Here is a 20,201-nt window from a genome sequence, read left to right on the forward strand (position 1 = left end):
GTCCTGGCAAGAACTTGCTCTCATGTGCTTCATTCATGCACAGCAAGATGGAAACGTCCAGGAGCTCCCGTCGTGGCGCAGTGGTTAACGAATCCTACTAGGAACCATGAGGTTGAGGGTTCGGTCCCTGCCCTTGCTCAGTGGGTTAACAATCCGGCGTTGCCATGAGCTGTGGTGTAGGTTGCAGACGCAGCTAGGATCCCGAGTTGCTGTGGCTCTGGCATAGGCCGGTGGCTCCAGCTCCGATTCGACCCCTAGCCTGGGAACTTCCATATGCCGCGGGAGCAGCCCAAGAAATAGCAGAAAGACAAAAAAAAAAAAAGATGGAAACATCCAGCAACATGCAATGATGCCCCGCGGTGGGCCTGCAACAGGCAGTAGAGGTCTGCCAGCCAGTCAGATGCCAGGGGCCGCTCAGTAGGTTGGGAAGGATTTGGCCCAAATAGAAGGAGCTAAAACATAAATTAAAAAAAAAAAAAACAAAAAAACAAAAAAACAGGCGTTCCCATCGTGACACAGCGGAAACGAATCTGACTAGGAACCACAAGGTTGCGGGTTCAATCCCTGGCCTTGCTCAGTGGGTTAAGGATCCGGCATTGCTGTGAGCTGTGGTGTAGGTTGCAAACTCGGATCTGAAGTTCCCGCTGTGGCTCAGCAGAAATGAATCCAGCTAGTATCCATGAGGATGCAGGTTGCATCCCTGGCCTCACTCAGGGGGTTAAAGGATCCCACATTGCTGAGGCTGTGGTATAGGCTGGCAGCTTTAGCTCTGATTCGACCCCTAGCCTGGGAACCTCCATATACCATGGGTGCGGCCCTAAAAAGACAAAAAAAAAAAAAGCGCAAGTAAATTAAGATTAATGCAAAAAACCCATGACAAAGTATCAAACTTTTTAATAAAAACAAGATCTGACCCTGTGCTTGTATGACCCTATCTTGCCTGCAGAACCCTAATCTCAGTCCTGATTCCAATAAAGCTTTATTTACTTTTTTTTTTTTTTTTTTAGGGCCACACCCGTGAAATATGGAAGCTCCTAGGCTAGGGGTCCAATCGGAGCTACAGCTGCCAGCCTACACCACAGCCTCAGCAATGCGGGATCCTTTAACCCCCTGAGAGAGGCCAGGGATGGAACCCGCATCCTCATGGATAGTAGTCGGATGCATTTCTGCTGAGCCACAGCGGGAACTCCAGAGCTTTATTGACAAAAATAGGCAGCCAGCCATAAGCTGTAGTTTTCTGAATTGCATTACATTTTATCTTGAGTTTCAGGGCACCCCTTACACTTTACGTGCCAAGAGAAGGCCTCCCTGGCCTCGCCCGGGATCTGGGGGGTCCTCCTGGGACCTCCCACTGTGTTCATAGGACAGCTTCGTCGTGGCCAAGCTGCCTGCCTGCCTCTCTTCCGTTCTCCAGACACTGTTTATGGGGAGTCGTGCTAGAGAGTAATGCAGTTCACTTTTGCACATAACAAACTACCCCCCAAACTTTATGGCTTAAAACAACAATTTATTAGCTTCACAATTATGTGGACTGGTGATGGGGGCTGGGCTCAGAGGGGCTGTTCTCTTGGGCTTGGCTGGACACAGGTATGTCTGTGGTCAGAGAGAGGTCAAGGTCAAGGTCGGACACTCACGTCCAGCTCTTGGCTGTGGGCTGGGTCCCAGGTTCACCGTCTGTCAAGCCAGCTTGAGCTCCTTCACGCGGTGGTTGAGGGGCAGTGAGAGAGATCCAGCCCAAGTGCTGTTCAGGTTTCTACGTGCACCATGTGTGCTGCTCTCCTACTGTCCCAAGCAGGTCACACGACCAAGGCCAGAGTCTGTGTGGAGGACAAACAAGGACATAGAGATAAACCCAGCAGAACTGCCGCAACCAGGAGTTCCCATCATGGCTCAGCGGTTAACGAACTCGACTAGGATCCATGAGGACTTGGGTTCGATCCCTGGCCTCGCTCAGTGGGTTAAGGATTCGGCCTTGCCTTGAGCTGTGGTGTAGGTCGAAGATGCGGCTTGGATCCCATGTTGCTGTGGTTGTGGTGTAGGCCAGTGGCTACAGCTCCAATTGGACCTGGGCACCTCCCTATGCTGTGGGTGCGGCCCTAAAAAAGGCAAAAAACCCCACAAAACCTGCCACAGCCTACCACAGAGAGGGTGTCCAGAACTTACCTCACGTCTCAGAACCGAATCTTTCAGGATGGTTTTTTCACCTTGGCATAACCTTCCCATTTTAATTCCTTTCGATAAATGAATAAATGTGTCCTGCAGGGCTGCTCGGTATTGGGATGCGACGTGTTGGGACTTTGTTAAATTAATGTTGGGTAGCCGGGCCCCAGGGGAGGGAGTTGTTTGGCTCTCACAGTCCCAGGAGAGCTACAGACTCTACCCTGGGGTCCTGCGAGGTGGGGGAGACAATAGATCACAAAGTCCTTGGGGAAGCCTGTCGGGACCTCAACTTACCTCGGAGCCTGCGCTCTTCTCGAGGCCGTGTGCTCGCCCGAGGGCTGCAGTCAGTTCAAGGCCCCTGCGGCCACACAGAGCAGGTGCCGAGGCAGGAGATAGAGCGGCCCTGGCCTGCAAGTTGCTGTCCATCTTCCGGGAAGGATTCCTGGCCTTTGCAGAGAGGCAGGGCAGGGCACCAGCGCCCGAGTGAAGCAATGGGCGGTGTTCCAGAAGGAGGTTGCGGAATTTGGAGAAAGTCAGGCCTCGAGAGACCTACACAGAGTCCTCTCTTGAAGGTGTCCGTTGAAGCCTGGGAATGGACGGGATCTCAGAGGAGGAATGGAGAAATAAGAAATAAGAAACCTAGAGCAGAAGCAGGGAGACAAGGGCTAGTGTGGGAGACGGTCTCCGGCAGTCGGGGGCCAGGGATGCTCCTGAGCCCAGGGAGGAAAGCAGGGCCCAGAGGGAGGTCACCGTGGTCAGAGCTGGAGGAGCTCTCGGCCCCCAGTGCCCCCAGAGCGCTGGGCCAGAGGTCAGCCTGGCCCCGGGAAAAGCAGAGGTGACGAGATGGATGCCTGAGGTGTTGAGGTCAGTGGGGTCTCCCAGAGAAGGACAGGGGGTCGAGGTGCTGATGGCTTGAGCTCTAAGAGGGGCAGCAAAGGCCACGGAGCCGTGAGCTCGAGGAGCGCTGGGAGCAAGGAGGCCCCCAAGCCTCGGGGCAGGTCCTCCTGGGCAGGAGGCACAGGTCCCGGACCCAGCTTGTGCCTGATGGTTAAATTTTCAGGAGTTCTACGGGCTGGTAGGAAATACAGCCATTTCCAAAGCCTTAATTATATGAATTTAAAATTACTTTTTTGGGGGTCTTTTTTTTTTTTTCTAGGGCCGCACCTGCAGCATGTGGAGGTTCCCAGGCTAGGGGTCTAATTGGAGCTGTAGCCGCCAGCCTACGCCACAGCCACAGCAATATGGGATCCAAGCCGTGACTGCGACCTACACCACAGCTCATGGCAATGCTGGATCCTTAACCCACTGAGCGAGGCCAGGGATCGAACCCACAACCTCTGAGCCACGATGGGAATGCCAAAATTAAATTTTATTTAAAAAAAAAAAAGGTGGAATTCCCATTGTGGCTCAGTGGGATGCAAGTTCGATCCCTGGTCTCACTCAGTGGGTTGGGTATCCGGTGTTGCCATGAGCTGTGCTATAGGTCACAGACGTGGCTCGGATTTGGCATTGCTGTGGCTGTGGTGTAGGCTGGCAGCTACAGCTCCTATTGGACCCCTAGCCTGGGGACTTTCATATGCGGCAGGTGCATATGGAAAAAACAAACAAAAACAAAAACAAAAACAAAACCATCTATCGTATTCATATGGGTAGATAGGCTATAATGCTGCCTGCTATGCTGCCTTCAGTGGCATCATTTTGGTGGCTTGAATTTGGCCGTGGTGGGATATTTACACCACAGAAACTGACAAACACTACAAACCAGGACTCCCCAGGCCCCCCAGCAGCAGAGCCGGTTGTTAAGATTTGTGCAAGGTGCAGCCTGGGGTAGGAAGCTGGGCAGATCAGGGGCCTCTGGGGGTGAGTTGGAAGGAGCAGGGCAGCGTGGGTCCCCTGGAATGGCAAGTCCAAATTGTGGCACGTGCACGGGACAGGGAGCAGCAGCATCAATTCATTTCCCAGGCTTTGCACAGCAGGAGCTGGCCTGGAGCCTTTCTCCTGGGTCATAACTGAGTTATGTCTGGTGACCCTGGGTACACCTTTCCCCTTGGCACACTGCTCACACGTCCACAATGTCTGCGCCGCCTAGAAACACACCCACACCTGTGCTCAGGGCATGACGCGGCTCCTGTCTGCCGGTCACGGTGACATGTCACCACCCTCCAAGGGAGTCAGGAGGGCTCGCTAGATACACCCCTGGGACTTTGTGTCCTGGTTCTTGAACACCCAGGTGGGGGCACTGACAGAGAGGTGGTGGTGGGTGCCCTTCTCACACCAGCAGGTCCCCAGACAGCACCCAGGCCAAGCGTGAACTCAGATGACAGCATCATCAAGGAAGAAGCCAGGCGAGGGTCCAGTGCCTTTTGAGTCCAGAGGGGCAGGGCCACTGAACAGGGAACCTGGTTTTACTGGTAGAAGGTGGGCATAGAGCCCGGATAATTGCCTGAGCCAAAGGCAAGAAGCATGGGGGCAAAAGAAGCATGGGCATGAGGCGGGGGACCCTAGTGCCACTCCCAGGCTAAAGGCCAGCCTTCAGGACCCCCACCTGGGAAGCAGCAAGACTAAAAGGGTTAGGGTCTCCCGGGAGCCCCCAGCCCTAGGGCTTGAGGATCAATTGATGGTCTGGTGTGGGGCTTCCAGCTGGGCCAGCTGCTGGGGGACCCAGTTTCTGAGCCCAAAGCCCCATAGATGAAGCCCCATTGTCCAGGGCAGAGGGGCCAGAGGGGTGCCTGAGTCAGTGGCCAGGACTCTCCCTCTGCAAAGGGCATGGAGTGGCGCGCAAGTGGCAAAACGAAAAATTAGGCAAAAGAGAAGGATTTCTGAGCTTTTGGGGAACCCCCTCCAAGGGGGACTCATAGAAACAGCAAGAGAGGAGGGAACCCAGCTATTACTGGACCACCTTGGAAGCCCAAGGAGACCAACTCCCCCATCCCCAGAAAGGGGGCGGAACCAGGCCTGCCCAGACCCTCCTCTGAGTTGCCAGGAAGACCCTGGGCCCTTGTTGTTCCAGTGTCTTCAAAAAATGGGGGGAGGAGTTCCCGTCATGCCTCAGTGGTTACCGAATCCGACTAGGAACCATGAGGTTGCAGGTTCGATCCCTGCCCTTGCTCAGTGGGTTACCGATCCGGCGTTGCCGTGAGCTGTGGTGTAGGTTGCAGACGCGCTCGGATCCCGCGTTGCTGTGGCTCTGGCGTAGGCCGGTGGCTACAGCTCCGATTCGACCCCTAGCCTGGGAGCCTTCATATGCTGAGGGAGAGGCCCTAGAAAAGGCAAACAAACAAACAAACAAAAAAGAACAAAAAATGGGAAATGGAGGGAGTGTGCTTTCATTACAGTGACTACAAGGAGGACCAGCTTCAAGGGACTGGGGTGCAGCTGGTGAGGGGGGAGCCATGGCCGAGAGGCTGCAGAGAAGCCAGGGTTCAGGAGTTCCTGTTGTGGCGCAGTGGAAACGAATCTGACTAGCATCCATGAGAATGTGGGTTCAATCCCTGGCCTTGCTCAGTGGGTTAAGGATCCGGCATTGCTGTGAGCTGTGGTGTAGGTCGCAGACAAAGCCTGGATCCTGCGTTGCTGTGGCCGTGGTGTAGCCAGCAGCTGTAGGCCTGATTCAACCCCTAGCCTGGGAACCTCCATATGCCACAGGTACAACCCTAAAAAGCAAAAAAAAAAAAAAAAAAGGAAAAGAAAGCTAAGGCTCAGGGCCTCATCACCCAACACCAGGACAGGGTTCTGCCACACCCTCTGGGATTCCTTGTGTGATCGGAAATTGGGGGGCTACCCTGGGATGCCTGGGCAGACCTCCCTCCTAGCGAGGAGCTTTGACTCCCCCTCCCCTCCCCCCTCTCGCCACATGGTCCAAACAGAAGTCCCATCTCTGCCTTGACCCTGCCCCCCTGAAGTCATGCAGGGTGGGAGGTGGATCTGAGCCATGCCCGTCACACCTGGGACCCCTTCCCCTCTGGATGGCGAAGGTGAGATGCTGGCAGCTGAGATGCTGGTTGCCATGGCTGCAGGAGGAGAGAATGAAGCAGCACTGAGGAGGAGACGGAGGCATCATCCCAGCTGCAATTGCCTCCGGCAATACTCTGACCTTTTCGGCTCATCTGGGCCAAGAAATCACCAATAAATCCCTGCCCTTTTAATTTTTATTTTTAATGACTCTTCAGATTGGGTGCCACTTACTGGCACTCACCTGCTTAGACCCGGGCTACTGTCCGGTTTTGCCACCTCCATCGCTCCCAGTCTGCCTTCAAAACCCATCTTCTCTTAGCAGCTGGGGAAAAGCATCTCTAACTCTGTTTTCTGAACTTTTTCTTTGAGCAACTGCCCTTCCACCCACAGCCATGCTCCCCACCCTGGCCAGCAGGAAGTGTGGTTTGACACTGTGCTCTGCCCCTCACCCCTGGTCCTTTTGGGGAAATGTCATTTAGCTGGGTCCCTTGTGACTCTTTAGCAGCAAACACCCCTGTTAGGAAGTTCCAGGCCACTCGCCCCCTCATTCTTGAGAGAACAGCTTTCCACCTGCACTATAGTTTCAAAATGGTGAGCACCCCCTGTGCCAGCCTAGGAGGGGCCAAGAGATGCGACGAAGAATCAGCCAAGGGAGGAAAGGCAGAGCCAAAGGTGACACTGCAGTGCCAAGCTCTCAGTGTGCCAGGGACTAGACTCCCTTCATGCCTCATTTGTGAGGGTCAGGGTTCCTACAAGGATTCCAAAGTCACAATAAGGCAGGAGGAGCAGCAGGCCAGACAGACGGGATGCAAAAGTCCAAGGTCATGGTTGCAGTTAAATACGTCCTCTCAGAAACTCAGTCTAGCTCAGGGGTAAAATACACCACCATCTTTTTCCTGCATGGTGGGGTGGCTCCCCAAATTTTTTTACCAAAAGGTAAGGCACCGCGACTGCTGCCTAGAGCGGGTCACGTCCTTTGGTCAGCTTCTGCTGTTACAGCATGAGATCCAGGACGAGGGGTGTTCCCACTGTGGCTCAGTGGGTAAAGAACTTGACTAGCATCCATGAGGATGTGGGTTCCATCTCTGGCTTCACACAGTGGGTTAAGGATCCAGCATGGCTGCAAGCGGCGGCATAGGTCACAGATGCAGCTCAGATCCTGCGTGGCTGTGGCTGTGGCTGTGTTGTAGGCCAGCAGGGGCACCTCCTATTCGACCCCTAGCCTGGGAAGTTCCATAAGCCACAGTTTTATCCCTAAAAAGAAGAAGAAGAAAAAAATCCAGGACTGGGTTTTCTTTCCTCCTTTGCTGCATCTCCAGCATCTATAGCAGTGGCTTCCCCATAGCTGCAGAGCCCTCACATGATAGGGAAAGACCTGGATCCCGCTCTCCAGAACATGGGTCCCCTGGCTATGAAAATGCCTGTATCCTCTCCCAAAACCTCACCCCATCCCTTCCCTCACCAGCTTTCTCCCAGCCGCTCCTCTCTCATCTGCCCAGGGCTCCCACCAAACTTCCAGCTCCTGTTCCAGCCACATGACGGGGCGGGTGTGTGGGGGGGGCACCAGGGGCTCCATGCGGGATCTAAGCAGAGAGGGGCAGAGGGGACCCCCCCACCCCATCCCAGTGCCTCTGGCTCCATGAACTCTGGGAATCAAGATGGCATCCTGGGTCTAAGGTCAGCCTGAAACCAAGACCAAACCATAAATGAATCTGATTAGCATCCATGAGGATGCAGGTTCGATCCCTGACCTTGCTCAGTGGGTTAAGGATCCAGCGTTGCCGTGAGCTGTGGTGTAGGTAGGTCGCAGACACGACTCAGATCTGGCATTGCTATGGCTGTGGCATAGGCCAGCGGCAACAGCTCGAATTCGACTCCTAGCCTGGAAACCTCCACATGCCTTGGGTACCACCCTAAAACAACAAAAAAAGAAACAAAAAAACCAAGACCAAACCAATTCAAAACTGTGGTCCAGACTGGGCTAAAATGGTTTGAGCCACAAATCCCAGAGAGAGGAACTGCCTCTGTCAGGCTCTCCGCCTCTGTTTTGATGGGGAAAGTAAGACGGGTGGGAAATGGGAGCTTCCACTCAGGAGTGGGGCGGGGGGCACCCCTGAAGATGAAGGCTCCCTTGACCCCCTGGCTTCCCTGAAGTGAACCAGCTCAGCCACCCGTGGCTGAAGAACACCCACTCCCACAGGGAGCATGAGGCTCTTTGGAGGGCATCTGTCCATGGGGAGGAGGGTAGAAGGGGGCACTGTGTCCAGCTCTCCCAGTCCTGCTGGAAGCTTCCTTGGTCAAGAGGGACTGGGTGTGGGATTTCACCTTCCCCAAGCAGCCTGAGCTCGAGGGGGTGGGAAAAGTCAGCCACAAAGGCAAAGCCTCACAGCTTCAGTCCTTCCATTGTCCGAAGCCCGAGGGGGAGGACCCATGCGGGCGGCAGCCTGAGGCCCAAACACCTTGGGCGCAGGGCGTCCCTGTGTCTGTGACCAGCCTCTCTTGGCAACACTGGAGCGGCTGGTGAGCCACCCCCAGCCTCCGCCTCGGCTGGCTTCTTTCAACTCCTTGCACCTCTCACGTCTCACGGCCAGACAGGATCATTCTGGCCTGTTATCTCTGGTTGAAGGATGCTCTCCCGTAGCGCCTAGAACAGGCTGGGGTCTCCCCTGGGAGGGGGGGCGCTCAGCCCCCTGAAATGTGTATCACGCCACGTCTGTGTTCTCACTTTCCAGGCAAAGCCCAGCTTCCTGAGACCCTGCCTGGTGCTGCTGGGAGGGAAGCAGACCAGCAGCCAAGGGATGGACAGGGTCGGGATGGGGGCTGAGCAGGCCCCCCGGCTGGGCGGGAGTCCAGGGGCCCCCGGCTGCGAGGGAGCCCAGCCCTGCGGGCTCCTGGGGTGGAGACACAGGGTTGGGCTGCTCCTGCCTCCCTCTCCCTGGCCAACAACATCCCACCATCCCAGGAGTGCCTTGGCCTCTGTCTGCCCATCCCCACGCACACCCAGTCCTCCTTGGGCCTCTGCTGGGACCCTTGCTCTCAGAAACCTTTCCTGTCCCCTTCCTGTCACAGCACAGACACCCTGGAGGGTCCTGCCAGGAGCTCATGGAGAGCAGGGGTCACCTGGGCAGGGCGCTCGGTCCAGGCCTCTACCCTGAGTTCAGGGGGCCACCCCTGTGGCCCCCACTCTCCTCCCAGCTTGAGCCACAGCAGTGACAATGCTGAGTCCTTAACCACGAGGCCACTGCAAACACCACTGCTTCTTCTCTGAACAGTTTTATTGTGGTATCATCAACATACAGTCAGCTGCACTGGGTCAAGTGTAAGTTCTGGTATATGTCAACCAGGAAACCATCTCCAAGTGATAAATACAGGGGCCCGTCACCCCAACAATTTCTTCCAGCCTCTGGCAGCCTCTCCCTTCGCCTCTCCCTGTCTCCAGGCAATTGATTTGTTTGCCATTAAAGGCCTGTTTGTTTTTAGGGCCGCACCCATGGCATATGGAGGTTTCCAGGCTAGGGATCAAATTGGAGCGGTAGCCACCGGCCTACACCACAGCCACAGCAACACGGGATCCTTAACCCACTGAGCGAGGCCAGGGATCGAAACAGCATCCTCCTGGATACTAGTTGGGTTCTTAATCCAATGAGCCACAACGGGAATTCAGATTTTTTTCTCTTTTATTTATTTATTTATTTATTTGGCTACAGCCTGCAGTAATATGATGCGGGATCCCAGTTCCTAGACCAGGGATTGAACCCAGGCCACAGCAGTGAAAGCACAAAGTCCTAACCACACTGAAGAACTCCATCCTTGTGATTTTAATCCACATTTCCCTAATAATGAATCAAACTCAGCATTTTTCACATGATCCTTTGCCATCTATAGATCTTCTTTGGTGAGCTGTCCATTCAAATCTTTTGCTCATTTTTCCCCCCATTGGGTTGTTTTTGTTTGTTTTGTTTGTTTTGTCTTTTTGCCTTTTTCTAGGACCGCACCCTTAGCATATGGAGATTGCCAGGCTAGGGATCCAATTGGAGCTGTAGCCACCAGCCGACGCCAGAGCCACAGCAACTCGGGATCCGAGCCACATCTGCGACCTACTCCACATCTCACGACAGCACCGGATCCTTAACCCACTGAGCAAGGCCAGGGATCGAACCTGCAACCTCATGGTTCCTAGTTGGATTCGTTAACCACTGCGCCATGACAGGAACTCCAAGGGTTGGTTGTTGTCGGATGACCACAATTGAGAGGTTTTTTGTCTTTGCTTTATAGGGCCGAACCTACCACATATGGAAGTTCTCAAGCTAGGGATTGAATTGGAGTGACAGCTGCCAGCCTACACCACAGCCACAGCCACACAGGATCCCAGCCTGCGACCTACACCATAGCTCGTGGCAACGCCGGATCCTTAACCCACTGAGCAAGGTCAGGGATCAATCCTGCATCCTCATGGATACTAGTCAGGCTTGTTACTGCTGAGCCACAGTGGGAACTTCCAAGAGTTCTTTATATACTGTGCATACACGTCCCAGCTCATGCATGTGCTTTGCAAATAGCTTCTCCCAGGTCATAGCTTGACTTTTCATTCTCTTGCACGTGGCTTTCAAAGAGCAGTAGTTCTTAAGTTTGATGAAATCCAAATTCGACATTTTTTCTTTCATGAGTCACGCTTTTAGTGATGTAGCTGAGAGGTGTTCCTTTCCATTCCAGCATTTCAGCGCCCTCCCTTTGCAGTCCCTGCCCCTCAACAGCGGAGCTGGGGGGTGCGGGGGGGCGGGGGGGAGGCAGGCGAGGAGGGCCTTTGGCCCGAGATGTGGAAAGACCGGAGAGACTGGGAAACCCGGCCTCCCTAGAGCTGCTTAAGGACCCGCAGGACATGGACGGGCGCTGAGGGTGCCTTGAGATTTCCTGGAAGGAAGGTGGGAGGTGGGTGGGGCGGGTTGCAAACGCAGGAGGGTGGCCTGGGGTGCGGAGGGGGCCATGGTGGGGTGTCCCTGTTGCCAGCCATCCTCTGAAAAGGAGCCTTTATCTTCTTCCTTCCTCTTTCCTTTCCTCCTTCCCTTCCTCCTCTTCCTGCCTCCCTCCTTCCTCTCTCTGTCCACCTCCTTTCTCCGCTGTTTGTGCCAGCTTTTCGTCTCCTTTGAGAACTGTCTGCCCCCCCCTTTTTTTGTCTTTTTGCCATTTTCTTGGGCCAATTCTGCAGCATATGGAGGTTCCCAGGCTAGGGGTCCAATCAGAGCCCTAGCCACCGGCCTACACCACAGCCACAGCAACACGGGATCCGAGCCACGTCTGTGACTTACACCACAGCTCATGGCAACGCCGGATCCTTAACCCACTGAGCAAGGCCAGGGATCGAACTGCAACCTCATGGTTCCTAGTCGGATTTGTTAACCACTGCGCCACGACGGGAACTCCTGAGAATTGTCTGCTCCTTTCCTTACCCTCATTTCTTTCCTGGGGCCTTCCTGTTTTTTTCCATCTGGGGATCTCCTATATATGGTGAAATACCAACCTTTTCATTCCTGTGGCTGCAAATCTTCCTCTGAATCATACTTCTCTTTTTGCAGCTTTATTGAGGTATCATTGACCACGTAAAGTTATAAGGTGCTTAAAGTGCGTCATGATGATGTGCCACCATCCACACTGTGACAATGTCCCACCTCGTGAATGACCACATCCACCGCCTTACGCATTTGTTTGGTGAGAACATTGAAGCGCCACTCTTGTAGTAAATTAGAACTAAACAACACAGGAGTTCCCGTCGTGGCGCAGTGGTGAACGAATCCGACTAGGAACCATGAGGTTGCAGTTCGATCCCTGGCCTTGCTCAGTGGGTTAAGGATCCGGCGTTGCCGTGAGCTGTGGTGCAGGTCGCAGATGCGGCTCGGATCCGTGTTGCTGTGACTCTACAGCTCCGATGTGCCCCCTGGCCTGGGAACCTCCATATGTCGTGGGTGCGGCCCTGGAAAAGAAAAAAAAAAAGCACAAAGAACTATACAATACAGACATCTCAGGTGCAGTCGCCATGTTTAACATCGGAGCCTCAGACCTTAGCTCATCTTAGAGCTGAAAGCTTGTACCCTTTCACCAATCTCGCCTTATTCCACCCCACCCACCCCAGCCCCCGGCAACCATTCTGTTTTCATGAGTTTGACTTTTTCGGTTTTTTTTTAAGATTCAACATAGAGGAGTTCCCGCTGTCCAGCAGCGGGTTAAGGGGCTGGCATGGCCACAGCTGCCATCCCTGGCCCAGGAACTTCTATACGCCTCAGCTGTGGTCAAAAAACAAACAAACAAACAAACAAACAAAAAAACAGATTTCACACAGAAGTGATACCATAAGGTATTTCTCTTTCTCTGTCTGGCTTTTTCACTCGAGGTCCATCCATGTGGTCAAGAATGGTTAAGATGGGAGTTCCCGTCGTGGCGCAGTGGTTAACGAATCCGACTAGGAACCATGAGGTTGCGGATTCGATCCCTGCCCTTGCTCAGTGGGTTAAGGATCCGGCCTTGCCATGAGCTGTGGTGTAGGTTGCAGATGTGGCTCGGATCCCACGTTGCTGTGGCTCTGGCGTAGGCCAGTGGCTATAGCTCCTATTCGACCCCTAGCCTGGGAACCTCCATATGCTGCAGGAGTGGCCCAAGAAATAGCAAAAAGACAAAAAAAAAAAAAGAATGGTTAAGATGTCTTGTAAGTCAACTACATTTCAATAAATAAAAAATTTTTAAATGGCAAGATTTCCTTCTTTCTCATGGTTGAATAAAATTCATATATGTGAGAGAGATGATATTGATAATATATAATATATATATCTCTCTCACATCTTCTTTAGGCATTCATCCATTGACAGATGCTCAGGCTGTTTCCATGTCTTGGCTATTGTAAATAATGTTGCAATAAACACGGGCATGCAAATATCACTTCAAAAACCCCTTTATTTTTTGTCTTTTTGTGGTGGTTGTTTGGGCCGCCCCTGTGGCATATGGAAGTTCCCAGGCTAGAGGTCCAATCGGAGCTGCAGCCGCCAGTCTATGCCACAGCCACAGCCACAGCAATATGGGGTCCAAGCTGTGTCTGCGACCTACACCACAGCTCAGGGCAATGCCGGATCCCCGATCCACTGAGCAAGGCCAAGGATCAAACCCGCATCCTCATGGATACTAGTTGGGTTCGTCACCACTGAGCCATGACAGGAACTCCCAAAACCCTTTTTTAATTCCCTTTGGATGTGTGCCTAGGAGTGGGATTGCTGGACCCTATGGTAGTTCTATTTGTAATTTTTCTGAGGAATCTCCATATTATTTTCCATAGTAATGACACCAAATTACCTTCCTCCCAAAAGTGCACAAATTTCCCTTTTCTCCACCTTCTCGCCAACACTCGATCTCTTTCCTCTCTCTGGTAACAGCCATCACAGCAGGTGTGAGGTTGTTTTCATGTGCGTTTTCCTGATAATCAGGGATGCTGAGTATTTTTAACATCTCTGTGGACTGTCTGGACGTCTTTGAGAAAATGTCTGTTTAGTCCCTCTTCCCATTATTTAAATCAGATTGTTTGGGGGTTTGCTATTGAGTTGAGTTCTTTATATGTTTTGCATTTTAACCTCTTGTCAGATGTATGATTTGCAAATATGTCGCCTGAACCATAGGTTGCCATTTTGTTTCGTTGATGTTTCCTTTGCTGTAGAGAAGATTTTCATTTGATGTAGTCCCACTTGGTTTTGGGGGGTTTTTTGTTTTTGTTTTTTTGTGTTTTTTTGTGTTTTAGGGCCGCACCTGGGGCACATGGAGTTCCCAGGCTAGGGGTCCAACTGGAGCTGTAGCCTCTGGCCTGCACCAGAGCCACTGCAACGCAGGATCCGAGACTCCTCTGTGACCTACACCACAGCTCATGGCAACGCCGGATCGTTAACCCACGGAGCAAGGCCAGGGATCAAACCCACAACCTCATGGTTCCCAGTTGGATTCACTTCCACTGCACCAAGATGGCAACGCTGTAGTCCCACTTGTTTATTGTTGATTTTGACGCCTTTCCTTTGGTGCCAAATCAAGGAATCCAAAAAATTGCTAAGACTAATAATGTCAAGGAGATTACCCCTGTGGGTTTTTTCTATAAATTTTATGGTTTCAGGTCATAATCCCTTCAGGTCTTTAATTTGCTTCCAGTTGTTTTGGGGTGCAATGTAAGATAGGGGTTTGGTTTTCCCAACACCATTTATTGAAGAAACTATCCTTTCCCCATTGTATATTCCTGTCCTTGGCTCTTTTGCTGTAAACTGATTGATTCCATATACATATTTCTGGGCTCATTAATCTGTTCCATTGATCTCAGTGTCTTTTTTTTTTTTTTAATGGCCACACCCACAGCATATGGAAGTTCCCAGGCCAGGGATCAAATATGTCTATTTTTGTGCTGATGCCACACTGTGTTAATTACTATAGCTTTGTAATATAATTTGAAATCACAAGTGTAATTCCTCCAGCTTTGTTCCTCTCTCTCAAGATTGCTTTGGCTATTTGGAGCCTATTGTGGTTCCATATAAATTTTAAGGTTGTTTTTTTTATTTGTGTGAAAAATACCATTGGAATTTTGAGAGTAGAACCCTGGGGAATTGGCTAAGAACTGTTTATGGAACTCCCGTTGTGGCTCAGCAGGTTAAGAACCTGACTAGCATCCATGAGGATGCGTGTTCGATCCTTGGCCTCGCTCAGCGGGTTAAAGGATCCAGCGTTGCTGAGAGGCGTGGTGTAGGTCGCAGACGTGGCTAGGGCCTGATGCGGCTGTGGTGTAGCCCGGAAGCTGCAGCTCCTATTCGATCCCTAGCCTGGGACTTTCCATAGGCTGCAGGTGTGGTCCTAAAAAGAAAAAGAAGAAAAAGAAGAAGAACTGTGTTTTGTTTGTTTGTTTTCTATAGTCTGGTGTGTCTTGGGGACAAAGGCTTGAAGGTCTGGGAGTTTGGGTAGCTCTTCTCTTGGGTGGAAGTCTTAGAAGTTGGGGCACTGGGTGTTGGGTCTAAACCCTTCACTTCTCAGGGTGAAGCTGGGAGTTGTAGGTGAACCAGGGGTAGAGGACATGACCAGAATGTGTCTCGGCCTTTCCTACCCTTTCTGTGTAGGAATCCTCTCATTTTCTCATGTGTAGCTGTCGCTTAGCTACTTTCTGCATTTCCTTCAGAGAGACCTGCTCTGTGCATAGCTGTAGATTTGGTGTGTTCCTGACACAGGAGGTGAGTTCAGACGCCTCTTGTGTCACCACCTGGGACCACAACACACTCTGTCTTGTGACCCTGCCAACCTTTACAAGTTTCGACTAAGCCACCATAGAAAATTCTCAGACGCATCCCTCATGCCTGACTCCCAGGAGCTGGCTCTCTCCCCAGTGACCTCAGCCCTGCTTGGTGAGGAAGGGGCAGAGCTGGGCCACCTGACATTCTGGAAGAACTGCCTCAGACCTTGGACACCTCTGAGGTCCAAGGGGGCCTGTCCCGCCCATACACGTTGCTGTCCCCAAGCCTGGGCAGCAGGGGCCTGGGTGCCCCATCTCCAAGCCAACCGTGAGAACAGGCTGTTCGGAAAACAGTGAACGAGTCAGACAATAATAACAGCATCAGTCCAGAGTCTCTGGTCATGGGTGGGTGACAAAAACCACCAGCAAAAAATTACCGGCACCTGTAAATAAATCAGGGGTGGCAAAGGGGCCCTCGCTCTTAGACCCTGTGTTATCTTCCTCATAGCGCTGGGAAAAATGACCACACACTTAGTAGCTCAAAGTTCCTTCTCTCACACCTCTGTAGGTCAGAAGCCCAGGTTGGCTCAGCTAGATTTTCTGCTCCAAATTTTACAAGCCCAGGAGTTCCTGTCATGGCGCAGCGGGAACAAATCCCACTAGGAACCATGAGGTTGCAGGTTCGATCCCTGGCCTCACTCCGTGGGTTAAGGATCCAGTGCTGCCGTGAGCTGTGGTGTAGGTTGCAGAAGCAGCTCAGATCTGGCGTTGCGGTGGCTGTGGCGTAGGCCGGCAGCAACAGCTCCGACTGGACCCCTAGCCTGGGAATCTCCATGTGCCACGGGTGCAGCCCTAAAAAGACCCCCCAAAAAATTAAATAAATAAAAGAATTTTACAAGCTCAAAATCAAGGTATAGGCCAGGTGTGCTCTTATTGGGAGGCTCTAGGAAGAATCTGCTTCTAAGCTCACTCAGACTGTGGTGAGAATCTGGTTCCTTGTGGTTGCAGGACTGAAGTCCCCAGACCCTTGCTGGCTGCTAGCTGGGGGCCTCTCTGGTCTCTAAGTGGGTGCTTATATTTCACAACCAGTAAAGGTCAGAGCTCTCTCACCGGAGTTCCTATATGGCTCAGTGCATTAAGGCTCTGACGTTGTCACTGCAGTGGCTCTGGTCACTGCTGTGGTGTGGGTTCCATCCCTGGTCCAGGACCTTCCGCAGGCCACCAGCACAGCCAAAAACAAACAAAAAAACCTCTCTTGCACCCGGAGTCTCTCTGACTCTCCCTTCTGCTTCCAGCCAGGGAAGGTTCTCTGCTTTCAAGCCCTCTTACCTGGATAATCCAGGCTAAGCATCCCATCCCCAAGTCTGTAACCCTAAGTCCATAGTACCAGGTTAGGGCAAGGACAGCTTTGAGGGAGGGACGCTGCTTTGCCAACCACAGGGCCCCTAGATCCAGGATTTCGGCTCTATTCACACTCCCTGCTTCTCTGTGTGCCGTGTGTGTGTGTGTGTGTGTGTGTGTGTGTGTGTGTGTGTTGTTTTTTGTCATTGTTTGGAGGAGGGGGAGGGGTGCACACCGTTTCCCCAGTATTTCAAAGTCACACCCTCGAAAGCCTGGTGACCAGAGAGGAAAGGGGTGTCCCTCTCTCAGTTCCCCACCCCAAGGCAGAGCCCGACTGGCCCAGGGCAGGTCACAGGCCCATCCCTTGGACCAAGCACGCTGTCTGGGCAGAAGGGGGAGTAAAGGGACGGATAGGCCCAGCCGGGTTGAGAGCCCACCCTGAGACCAGAGGGAGGAGGTCTGTTGCTGGATGCGAAGCCCAGAACCGATTGTCACCCCTGTCACCATTGTCATGTGGAGCCCACTCTAGAAGCCCTTCTCCAGGGCACCTGGCTCAGCGCCACAAGGTCCACCGTGTCATCAACCCCCCTTTACTGAGACTGCGTCCCAGCTCTGCACTCACCAGCAGCTGACTCTTCTCGGGGCCTCAGTTGGTCCTTCAGTAAAATGGGACTGATAAACATCTGGGCCCGGCCAGGCTACTTAGGGCTGCTGAGGAAGCCGATGGGGAGCATGCATGTGACGAAGGGCCTTTGCCGACATGAGGAGGCCTTTACCCAAGAGCCCGGAGGGACTCCGGGGACTCAGGGGCTCAGGGGCTCGGCCAGAATCTCAACGGTCCTTCTGGCTCCTCCGTGGTGGCAGCAGTGGGGCCGATCCCCACGCAGCGGTGGGGCCGATCCCCACGCAGCGGTGGGAGCAGGGCTGCTCAGGATGCATCTGGCCAGGCTGGGGGGGCGTGAAAAGGCAGCCATTCAGGGCTTGGCCAGGAGCCGGGTGACGAGAGACAGGGAGCCGTGTGCTGCGGGGAGGATGGAGGCCTTGGCCTGGCCTCTCCGTGGCACTGAGCTGCCCGTCTGGGCGGGCAGGCTGCTCACTGGGGAGGGGGAGGCGCCGGGCAGGGAAGACTAAGCTAGTGTGTTGGAGGCCGAGGGGCTGAAAGGAGGCTGTGTGTGCCCAAGCCGGCCGCCTGGCGGGCAGGGATGTGAGTCATTGTGGCCTGGGGGGAGGGAGCACCCAGCTGTCCCGGACGAGGGGGCACAATGCCACCCCTCGTGTGAATGCCATCAGTGTGAATTTGAACGTGTGTGCCGGGGGTGGGGCTGTGACTGCAGATCTGTCTGGGCTGCCCAAGGCTCCCAGGGGTGGCCACACCCCACCAGGGTCTGAATACGAGGCTGGCCTCATCCCTGCCAGGGTCTCCTCCGGGCAGCCAGCGCTGGCAGTTCGTGCCCTCTGTTATTCAACCGACGACAGGCCTCGGTGCCTCCCCTCCCCCACGCTGCCAGGAAAACAGACAGGGCTGCCCCTGCTCTTAGTTGTGGTGGGGCAGGTGGAGGGGGACAGACAGACAGATGTGATGCCGGCCAAGGGAGGGAGCACTGCATCCCAGGGAGGGGATATTTGAGGCGGGGTTTCAAAGAAGAGCAGGAGTTCGCCTGATGCAGATGCGGGGGAAGCACACTGGAGCAGAAGGAAGCTGGGGTCTTGGTGAAGGGAGAGGAAGGGGGGCGCTGGAGCAGGGGTGCGGAGTGGATTCCTAGGGTGCAAAGGGCCTGCGGGCGGTACCTGGAAGCCCCTGGAGGTAGAGGCGGGCGTGGGCTTGAGGACCTGGGGAGACATCAAAAGACGCCACTAGTGGGAACAGTGGGAACCCGCCCGGGGCTGTGCCCATGTTCAAGGGCCTGCCAGGCAGGGTTTCACTGGTAGCATATGAGCTGGTTGGGGGGAAGCCCCTCCCACCTGGGAAAAGCCCTGTGTTGTGTGTGTGTTGTGTGTGTGTGTGTGTGATGAGTATCTAGTGTGAGACTGTGGGTGAGTCTAAGTGTGTGTATGTGCAGTGCTCTGTGGAAATGTGTGTCTCTGTAGGTTATGTGCGCGCACACGCGCGTGCGTGCGTGCGTGTGGTGTGTGTCTTACTGGGTGTATTGAGTATTACTGCATGTGCGTGTGAGCGCGTGTGCCTGCGCCTGTCCGTGCTGCTCTCTCCAAATGAGTGCTTCCATGTGAGGCTGTCTCTCACCAGGTCTGTGTGTGTCTGTCCCGAGGTGGGTGTGTGTGTGTCTGGGGCTGTCGCCTGCCTGCTGTGGGAGTGCCCACAGGAGCCTGGGGTGCAGCCCAGCTGGCCTGCGGGCCGGGCAGCCCAAAGCGCTCCTTCGGTGCCTGCCAGCCGTCTCCACCCAGCTTCTCAGGAGGCCTCCCTGACCCTGTTTCTGGGCCTCTTTGAACTCTGGCTTCTTTCAGGCTGCCCAGCTCTACCCGCACTTGACTGGCGCCCACCCCTACAAAGGCCTGGGTGGCCCGGGTCGCCCCCAGACCAGCCAGTGGGGGCACAGGCACAAGAAAGGGACCAGAAAGCCACCAGCCCCCAAGGGAGCGGTGTCCACCCCCCACACACTCCGGGAGATAGGTCTCTCCGGGAAAGCGTGTGCAGCCACCCCCCCCCTCCCTCGCCGTGCAGCCACCACCCCTACCTCTTCTTTTTGGGGCTCTGGGGCCCAGGGGTATATTTCAGAAGACAGTGGGAGAGCCCCAGGGGTTATGAGCAGGTGGATGGTCCTGGGCATCTCATCCTCAACTTCCTTGGGAACAGCCGCTTCCTTTCAGGGATCTGCCCCCTCAGGGTGGTTCCCACCACAGCAGGGGACACATGACCCAAGCCTGGCCCAGCATGGGTCCCCCCAACCCTCACAGACACCATCATTGGCCCTTCACACGAGCTTGAGCTACCCTGAGGTGGGTTTCTGTCACTTGCAGCCAGAAGGACCCTGGACCATCCTTGTCTCGGTCGCGAGCCTGGGTCTCCACCTCTGCCTGGCACTTAACACGCCTCTGTCCCTCCTCGGCTCTCTCAGTCCCCACACACACGTTCCCACTCTTCTCAAGCTCCCAGCTCCACCTCTGCCTCCCCAGCTGCCACCTGCCTGGATGGGAAAGGGAATTCCTCCGCCTTTCCAGTTCTGACCCAGCTTTCTCCTCAGCCGGCCCCGGCAGTCTTTCCTCTCGCGGCAGGAAGTGTGTCACCACTGGCCGTTGCCCGTGACTGACCCAACGAGCTGGGATTGGAGGGCCCAGCATCAGGGCTGCCCTTCCTGTACGTTGGAACCATCTAGAAAAGCGGAAAAATACAACTTCCCAGGTTCCATCCTATGCGCCGCAGGCAGGCCGTGGACTCATGACTCTGAAGCATCCTCGCTGGTTATGGGCAGCGTCGCCTTCTTAGGGGGTAGGCCTGTCTTGGCTCTGCGGAAAGAAACATAATGCCTCTTCTATCAAGGAAGATCTCGGAGACTTC

General features: G+C 54.1%; 1 long non-coding RNA gene across 1 annotated transcript; it reads right to left on the reverse strand.

Moving 5' to 3' along the window:
• Nucleotides 1-1,493: 1,493 nt before the first annotated feature.
• Nucleotides 1,494-18,240, reverse strand: LOC125122298 (uncharacterized). The gene is made up of 3 exons (XR_007133758.1): nucleotides 17,310-18,240; nucleotides 2,455-2,763; nucleotides 1,494-1,817 (listed from the first exon to the last, which is right to left on the reverse strand). It is a non-coding gene; the product is annotated as an uncharacterized LOC125122298 (long non-coding RNA).
• Nucleotides 18,241-20,201: the final 1,961 nt, after the last annotated feature.

This window comes from Phacochoerus africanus, chromosome 3 (genome assembly GCF_016906955.1).
Source record: "Phacochoerus africanus isolate WHEZ1 chromosome 3, ROS_Pafr_v1, whole genome shotgun sequence".
NCBI classification, from domain to species: Eukaryota; Metazoa; Chordata; class Mammalia; order Artiodactyla; family Suidae; genus Phacochoerus; species Phacochoerus africanus.